The following is an 8,153-nucleotide window of genomic DNA, read 5'->3' on the forward strand; positions in this document are numbered from 1 at the left end:
CTTTTTCTTTAATTTGTGACATCTAATCTTTACTTTAGGCTTCGCCAGTCACATCTCACTATGTCTCATTGCGTGTGCCCTGACACAATAAATCAGGCCAAGGTGATCCAATATCGTGTGACATTTTTTTTAAAAAAGGATATTAAATGGTGGCAGAAGATACGGCTGAAACACGTCAATGTGGACCCAAGGGGCATTGTTCTTCTCTAACAGTTTGCTTTCTCAGAGTCTGGCTAGAAGAATTATTATTGCCCTTTATATATAAACATCCTTATCCAAATAGTCTTCCTCTTATGCCTAATATATGCATTCCTGTCATATGAAAGCCACTTGCTTAAGCTGCTTTTCTGTCTATTTGTAGTCTGTTCAGGCACACAGTCCTCAGCAGGAGTCCGGCTCCATGATTCATTGCCTCAGATTTCCTACGGAGCTTACATGATGCTCGCTCAGCCCCATACGGTTTTGTATCCATTATAACCAGGGACAAGTAAGCAGGGCTCAGGAGTCTGAGCATCTATCTAAGAATAGCTCCCTGACGCCTTGCTTTACTCACAATAAATGAACAATGAATTCTTTACATGCTAACCTCGTATGGTGTGGAGAAATTATAGGCGCTTACTTGAGTTAAATAAGGGAAGAAGCATTGAGAGCGAAGCTCCTTAAATGAGCAGGTCAATAACTAGTTTACAGAGACCAGGGCACCTGGCTAATGGGAGAATAAAGAATTATGCTTGTCACAGAAAAAGAAAGATGCTGTCCTGGTTTAGTGCTAAATAATTACATTCATTATACTGAGAATAGCTCTGCAAGTGGTCGGTTGCACTAGTTAATTCATTAGCAAAACTAATCGGCAAACAACAAACAACAATTGGGGGTAAATTTAACCAATTTCAATAGGATGTTTGGCAAAACAGGATTTTCTTTATACTGGAAAAGGAAAATTACACTGGAAAACTGCACACATAATTGTATGTATTTTCTTACTTTTGTCCCAAGTTTCAGTATGAAAGATGGAAATCATAGCTAAGGCAGAGAGAGGGCATGGATACAAATGATTCTACCCAGTGATTTCAGATGACCTAAAATATCCCAGAGTTTCAAGTGTTAATCCTAACAATGAGTAGAAAACAGGCTGTAATAGTAAGAAAGGGGTTTTCCATTCTCTTTGCTTTATGAGATTTATGATTGTGTAATTAAATATAATAACATACATTGTGTGTAATACATAAAAACTATAGCACAATTCTCGAGTGTTAATAATATAACTTAGATCTGTATAATCCACAGAAGCTTGGAGTAGTTTTCCCTTTGACCAGACTACTTGAGGAATAAGTGTCTTAACTGTGGTTGATACAAAACTCCAGTGTAATTAATTTGCTCATTTATGCATTCAGTATGCATCATAACTTTAGACAAAAATCCTACAAGAGGAACAGTACTTTGCCTTGGTGGATGGGCGAGGAAAGATTAGATATTACGGGGTACTCAGACTCTCCTTCAAGTAGATGAAGATTTCTAGAAAGAAGATTTTTTTTTCTACTTTCTTTTAGAAAAGAAGAAAGAACTCAAACATGCCATGCTAGGAAGGAAGGTAAGATTGAGGGATAAAATATAAAGGGTCTACTGAGCCTGGTAGCTTTATTTTGTGTCACCACAAAGCAGCACTATTCATTTAGAATTCCAGAAAAAAACAAAAAAACCGAGTTAACTCATCTGTTGAATTCAAGACAAAATCACTGATTTGATCCATTATAGATGCTGTGTTCATCACGGATTTTTACCCAAATAAATAACAAGTCTGTGGCAGAATCTTTGTAGAGTCGAGAAATTCCTCAGTAGGCCCTAGAATCAATAAAATGGGATAACTGCATTTATCAGGGACTTATCCCTGCCAGCCAAATGCTGAGAAGAACATTGATATTAAAGGGTTTTTCTTTCAGGCTCTGTATTCTAAAAACTTAAGCGGAATATGTAGGAGGATCAGGGCTTCTAATATTCTCTAGCCCAGGATTTCTGAACCATGATACTACTGACATTGTGGCCCATATAATTCTTTGTTGGGCGGGGGTTGGGGGGAGGAGCTGTCCCACTCACAGTAGGATAGTTAGCAGCATTCCTGGCTTCTACCCACTAAATGCCAGTAGGAACCCCCTCAGGTTGTGACAACCAAAAATGTCTCCAGACATTGCAGAATGTTCCTTGGGTGGCTGTAGTCTTCCCCGTCTTCCCACCCCTCACTCCTCCTTGAGAACCAGTGCTATAGTCCTGCCGCCAATACTCTCCAGCATGCATTCTATAGGTTAGGTTCCCTGGGCTGGGCTCTCCCATATCTCTCTGACTTTGCACAACTTGTTCCATCTAAATTTATGACTTTGTACTTCCTAGCTCACCTCTTCATCCTTCACATTTGAGTTCCTGTCAACTCCATACTGAGCTGGTGCTCTTCTGCTCTACTCCCACATAAATACCTTTATGAAAGCACTTAGTATCTTCTTAATAGTTATTTTACCTAACTGTTTGTGTTACCACACAGTGTAAACTCCTCACGGGCAGGGAACATATCTTCTATATCCTTAGCTCCTAGGATCCTTCCTGGTGTACTTGGGGACAAATTCAAGGGAAAGAGGAAAAACAAAAATAGTAAGAAGGGAGAAAGTCAAAATGGAAAGTGGCTTATCAAATAATACAGTTAGTGAGTAAGGTTATGGAAAGGCATTTATAGCCAGTATGATATGAAGCACTCAGGTCAATTTAATAATAAGTATATGTTTGGTTATTCTATACATCAAAATCAACTGGGCATGACTGAACTATTTGGGCAAGTTTGATATCTGTGCATTTGCCCTCCCCTTTAATACCTCAGCTAATTCCTGGGGCACCTGGGTGGCTCTGTAGGTTAAGCGTCCAACTTCGGCTCAGGTCATGATCTCACAGTTTGTGGGTTTGAGCCCCGTGTCGGACTCTGCTGACAGTGTGGAGCCTGCTTCTAGTTCTGTGTCTCCCTCTCTGTCTGCCCCTTACCCACTCATTCTCTGTTTCTCTCTCTCAAAACTGACTAAACATTAAAAAATAAAAAAATAAAAAAAACCTCAGCTAATTCCTAAAGCCCCTGGGGAATCTGTTTACCAGGTATTCTCCTTTGATATTCAAAATTACTTTAATTTTGAGTTAGGATCCATAACCTTTATGGAGGTTGATAGTTTTTGCCTTTGTAATGGTAGAAAGTTTTTTTTTTTTCACTTAAAATTTTCAGTATGTTTGGTTTGGGGTTTCTTAAGCTTCATAGAATGGTTACGTGTATAACTAATTCTCATTTTGAATATTCCACTGAGAATTCTGTTAGTATCTAAAGCAGGCAATATTACGGTTATTACATCTTCAAAAAATTACTGCCTATGAATGGAGTATTTTATAAGAACAAGAGAGAAAGGACGAGAGGGCACATGGGAATACATAGTTAGAAGAACTCAAATTTACTTCGAATTTGATCTCTTTTAGAGCAATTATTCTCACCTAGTTACTCCCAAACTATAGATTAGATCCCATTATCACTTGGTTGTTCTTGCACTGTATTCTTTCAAGAGAACATAATACATTGTGAAGATTTTTCTCTGCTTTCAGGTGACACTTTTCATACATGTTTTAGGGAAGGAAAATGAGAAGAACACTAATGTGGTAGACCATATGATTGTCTCAAATGTCCACTGCCTGCCCCTTGGGATGATTATATATTCTATACCCTATTGATATACTGTCTGGCCAAATTGATTTCTTTGGCCAAGGAAATGTTAGTGGAAGTGAACTGTGATTCCAGCTGAAGGTGTAAGAGCTGTCCTGCATCTTATCATAAATTTTTCTGTCTCCAAATAAGGCCAGTTTCCAAAAGTATGGCTGTTTTGTCACTTGGGTCTCAGAATGAGAAGGCCATAGAGCAGGGATGCTTCCAGTCATTGAAAGACATGTTACATGAGTAGGGAAATTTTGTTGTTGGTGCAAGCCACTGAAATTTTTTTCCCATTCATATAACAATTATTTTTTGAGTGCCCAGTATGTGCCAAGCACTGTAATAGACATTGGGGAAGTATGACTGAACAAGCAGAGAAAAACCTTGCCCTTATGGAATTTATATTCAACTGGACATAATTTTTTAAAAAGTAAATAATATAGTATGCTAGTAAGAAATAATATCATGGATAAAAATTAATCAGAAAAGAACATGAGTAAAGGGGTAATAATGATTTCTTTTAAAAATATGGTGGCCGGGGCACCACTGACTCTTGATTTTTGGCTCAGGTCATGATCTCATGGTTCATGAGTTCAAGCCCTGTGTCAGGCTCCAAACTCATAGTGTGGAGCCTGCATGGGATTCTCTCTTTCCCTCTCTCTCTGCCCCTCTCCTGCTTGTGTTCTCTCTTTCAAAATATATAAATAAACTTAAATAAATCAATAAGGTGGTCAGAGTAGGTTTTATTGAAAGGTGACTTGTTTTTATTCTTAAATTTATTTCACTTTCTTTCTAATTTTTAATTCAGAGAATTTGAAAAAAACACTCTGATTTAGGGTTGTTTTCACAATATAACTTAGCAAAAGCTGACTGATCTATTTAGAATCAAAATGTCCTTTAAAAAATGCAATTATATAGTTTTGAGAAATAGAATTCTCATGTGTTTTCATGTTTAAATAATGACTATGAACTTAAAATATATTAAATTTATACATTGTATATAATATGTGTATTAATATATACTAAGAATTCATTAATAAGCTTAAAATATATTAAGAAAATACATATTATATACACTATGTACTAATTAAGACACATCATTAAGAATACATCATTAAGTGATAGAATGGGTTGAAAGAAAGTTGTTTGAGAATGTACCATGTGCAATATTGTGAGAATGAATGGGACAACTAAACATACGGAGGAAGCAAAACAATGAGATCTCACGCTACCCTAAACCTTCCTCTTTCAAATTTTTCTCAAAGGTGAAATGATAAAGGATGGACAACATTACCTAAGATTACATCCTTGAGGTTATGCTCTGAAGAAAAAGAGAAAAGCAGGAGGCATCTTTTCCCAGCACTCCATACAACTTCCCCAGACCATGACTTAGTCACACTAGAGACTGGGGATGGAGAGTATGCAGTTGCTCAGGCTTGTGTAGAGTTGGATGCGTGAAAGCTCGAGGGACAAGCAATAGAAGGGATGACTGCTGAATACCATTGACCGGAGAAGCAAAAAGTTTCAATGAGGGTTATTATTGGAACATAATTGTACACCATCAACATATCAATTGCTAGTATTTTCTGATAACAGTATTTAGAAATACTTAGTTTTTTTTTAAGTTTATTTATTTATTTTGAGAGAGAAAGAGCAGGGGAGGAGCAGAGAGAGAGGAGAGAGAGAATCCCAAGCAGGCTCTGCACTTTGGTTGCAGAGCCTCATATGGGGCTCAAACTCGCAGACCGTGCAATCATGACCTGAGCTGAAATCAAGAGTCAGTTGTTTAACCAACTGAGCCACCCAGGTGCCTCCAGAAGTACTTAGGAAAAACACATACTGGTAACAAATATGACAAAAAATTTATCCTTAATGTATAAAAATGTATTCAATTCAATGCAAATACTCCACAAAGTAAATGGAAAAAATGCAGTTAACTAAACAATTATGGGGGGGGGGCATACTTTAATTAACAATAAAAGAAATATACATTTAAATAGTAAGATAGTGTTTTTCTCCCTCATATTAACATGGAATAACCAGTTTCATATTCATGTTCAGCAAGAGTATGAAAGAAACTCAGTGGGTAAATGAAACATATCTATAATGCTTTTGGAAAATGATTTATAGCAAATAAAATTTTCCAAGTATTGTAATTATATTTCTTAGAGTATATCTTAAGGAATAATCTAAAAAAATAACCACAAACTATTAATGGCTCTTTTGTCTATAATAATAAAAAGTTAGATGCGAACTATATGCCCCAGGAGAATGGTTAATCAAGGCTTGTGAAGAAACTTTTATGTCAATTTACCATAAATATTTCCTATATTGAATTAAACTAACATATAGTATTATGCAGAGATCAGTAGAAGTCCATCAAATTTTTTTTTCCCTCTCTTTCCAAAGTAATGGAATTAAAGCTGACCATGTGCTTGTGTAGCCACACACTTCTCTGCCTCCCTTAGTGTCTGAAGTCTCTCCAGTAGAATGAACAGGGAAGTGCCTGGTGCCTCACCTTCTTGCCCCTGGATGTAATCATGACCCAACTTGACCAGACCACAACAACGGTACTATAGGAGATGGTGGAGCAGATACTTGGAAGGGACATCCCTTAACGCACCAAGGGATTAAGGTGCTCACCAATCAGGCATGTTGGTCTATTGTAAGAGAAAAACATGATTTAAGCTACTTACTACAGAGGGAGGGGAGTTGTTGCTCTGGGTCTTATTCTATACATGTAGAAATATGGTATCATTATATTACGCATTTATTCAGTTATTTGTTGTTTGTGCCCTCACTGGAAGCAAAGGTGAATGAGAACAAGGACTTGATTTTGTTCACTGTTGTATCCCGGTGTCCAGATTACTGCCTAGAACACAGCGGGTATTCTATGAATAAATAAAGGAATGACATCATCTGTGTTTATAATATGGCAGATAGATGTTTCAAGGTAGGACATCTTTAAAGGGGTATAAATAATGATTATCTAGAGGATTATGGTTAATTAATTAAACAGTTTTTAAAACTTAAAAGGGAATCGTGGTTGCTCTCTAGTATGAACTCAGAGTTTTCCTTATGTTTACGATGTTTTGTATCTTGTAGATCTCAGTTTCATTGATTTTTAAAACAAATAGTTTAATTTCCCTGAAAATGGTCAACTATTTTCTAACTCTCCATTACATACTTGCAGAGAAGCGATCTACTTGCTTTTTAAATTTTAAATACCATCTGGTTAAAAAACAACAAAAACTCCCAAAAAGCAGATGATACAAACCATTCTGAAGATAGAATAGTTATAATAAGCCTTATCTCATAAAGTTAATTATATTGCATAAAAGTAAGAACAAAATAAATAATCAAATACCTCAAGTGTCATGGTACCAGATGAGGGTTTTATCCATTACCCCATTAAAATGCACCCTCTGAACTACATTCATCATCATTCATCAGCTTGCTGCCCTAACCTGATTCTTCCCCTTCACTTGCTAGTCTGAACCTGTGTGTCACTCTGTGGCTTGTGGGGCAGCGGGCCACAGTGAAACAACACAGGCCCTAGAATCAGGGGAAGATTTGTGCCATCTCTTTCTGGCCCTTTAATTCACTGGGTAATTATCAGGCATAATTATCAATCCCAGGTCTCCTCCCATTCCGATTTTCCCTCCTTACAAAATTACACTTTTTAAGACTGAAACTTTAGAAAGCAGTGCTTCGAGATAGAAACCTAGGAATCATTCATTTCTTACACCAAATCGACTAAATGACATGTATTTTACCTCTTTACATCATTTCTCTTCACTCACTTTTAACTGCCCTCACTAATAGCACTTACTATGTGCTAGCCACTTCTGTTTATGTTAATTCATTTAATATTCATAACCTTGGGAGGCAGATACTATTATTGTTATTATTAACCTCATTTTTCAAGTGAGAGAACTGAGTCACAAAGAAGTTAGATAACTTGCCCAAGGCCACATAGAGAATGGCAAAGCTGGGAATCAGACCTGAGCAGTCTGACTCCAGAGTCAGTGTTCTTAATCATTACTCTTTACTGGACCTATCCTTGTGCAAGCGAAGACCATTTCTTCATCTGCATTGCTGCAGTAGCCATTTAATTGGTCTCTCTGTGTCCACTTTTGCCTCCCTGCAATTCATTCTCCGTGCTGCAACCAATATTCTTTTTAAAATTCATCTTCAATCTCATCACGAATTTGTTAACATCTTTGCATGGCATCTCAGTTTTTCTCCCTTTTCAAGACGTGTTCGTGAAGGTATAAACACCCCAGCTCTGTTGACTTGAGTCTCATAAAGATAGTCTTGCAGAGAGTAGATGATAATATCAGAGAGGGTGTAGAAAACAGACATAAGTGGGGCATATACAGGGGAAATCTATGTGGTCTCCAAATTGAAGGACCAAGAGCAGGTGTCC

At 37.1% G+C, this 8,153-nt stretch overlaps 1 long non-coding RNA gene across 1 annotated transcript; it reads right to left on the reverse strand.

Annotated features, from left to right (window-relative positions):
- Window positions 1-1,773: 1,773 nt before the first annotated feature.
- On the reverse strand, window positions 1,774-6,551 carry LOC125172083 (uncharacterized). Its single transcript, XR_007154583.1, has 3 exons — window positions 6,421-6,551; window positions 2,510-2,600; window positions 1,774-1,842 (listed from the first exon to the last, which is right to left on the reverse strand). It is a non-coding gene; the product is annotated as an uncharacterized LOC125172083 (long non-coding RNA).
- Between the last annotated feature and the right edge of the window lie 1,602 nt (window positions 6,552-8,153).

The sequence above is a fragment of the Prionailurus viverrinus genome, chromosome C1, assembly GCF_022837055.1.
Source record: "Prionailurus viverrinus isolate Anna chromosome C1, UM_Priviv_1.0, whole genome shotgun sequence".
Classification (NCBI taxonomy): Eukaryota; Metazoa; Chordata; class Mammalia; order Carnivora; family Felidae; genus Prionailurus; species Prionailurus viverrinus.